Source organism: Limulus polyphemus, unplaced genomic scaffold, assembly GCF_000517525.1.
Source record: "Limulus polyphemus unplaced genomic scaffold, Limulus_polyphemus-2.1.2 Scaffold3260, whole genome shotgun sequence".
Taxonomy (NCBI): Eukaryota; Metazoa; Arthropoda; class Merostomata; order Xiphosura; family Limulidae; genus Limulus; species Limulus polyphemus.
This window is the reverse complement of record NW_013668870.1, coordinates 21,115-22,386: the sequence shown is the minus strand read 5'-3', so window position 1 is coordinate 22,386 and position 1,272 is coordinate 21,115.

The window sequence follows — 1,272 nt, the reverse complement described above, 5'->3', positions numbered from 1 at the left end:
CCATGTTACTGACAGGTAATGTGGGAAACACATATGAGGCTTGTTTAACCGCTATGTTACTGACAGGTAATATGTGAAACACATATGAGGCTTGTTTAACCGCTATTTTACTGACAGGTAATGTGTGAAACACATATGGGGCTTGTTTAACCGCTATTTTACTGACAGATAATGTGGGAAACACACATGAGGCTTATTTAACCGCTATTTTACTGACAGGTTATGTGTGAAAGACATATGAGGCTTGTTTAACCGCTATGTTATTGACAGGTAATGTGTGAAACATTCTTACAATCCTGTAGTAAGATATTGACAGTGAAATAACTCAAGGAATGAATCATTTTATAGTTACTGAAACAAACAAAATAAAATATGTGTCATAAATTAACAGAATAATGAAAAATAAAATCGTGCCATGATCGAATATTCCGACGAGAAGGAGCTTAAAATGGGACATGGAATGAGAAAGGTCTACAGTATTGTTGCGTGCTGACTTCTATTACTTTATCAGTTAGAATGCTTAGCCTAAAGAATTTTATTGATTACTTTCCGGTATATTAACGCCGCCTCCCACCCAAGGTCTTATTACCATCCCAGAGGGAATTAGCTGTAGTAGATGGTAGAGGCCTTTATGTCAGCAGTGGTGTCATTAACTGTCAGGATGCTGACGCTACTTGGTTTTCTGAACGAGGGTATATTAACCTTTGTCAGACTTACAAGAAAATATGAAAGCTTGTAGTTTTTTTCAATTTCTAATACTCAAATTAACGAAACTCGTTAGGCTCAAAGCCAAGGGAAAAAATTAAAATCTGTCTCTCACATTTTTAGAATTCAGTCATTGTTTGTGTACGATAAAATATACATAGACCTTTCAAAAAAAATAGAAGTCGTTATTGGCTCACTTCATGCTAACGTTAACTGGAGATCAATTTTTCAAACTATCTTGACTTAAATATTGATAGTTAATGTTAGTAAATATATTATACAGTGTGTATTTTTTTAAATGATTTATCGGTTACAATATTCTAAAAAGACCGTATATTCTTAAAGAGAAATACTTAAGCGAATGTAACTGTAATCGTTACTGTTGTATTTATGACGTTTAGTTTAATTATGTGTGTTAAAATTAAATCCCGGTAAAATTAAGCAAGATACTTTTTTATCACGAGATGTCACTAGTGGAAAAACCCACTAAATCAGTGGTTCTCAACCATTTGTGGCCCTCGAACCCCTAAGAAAGCCGTCGCCCCCCCCCCCTCCCTTAAAAAGTGT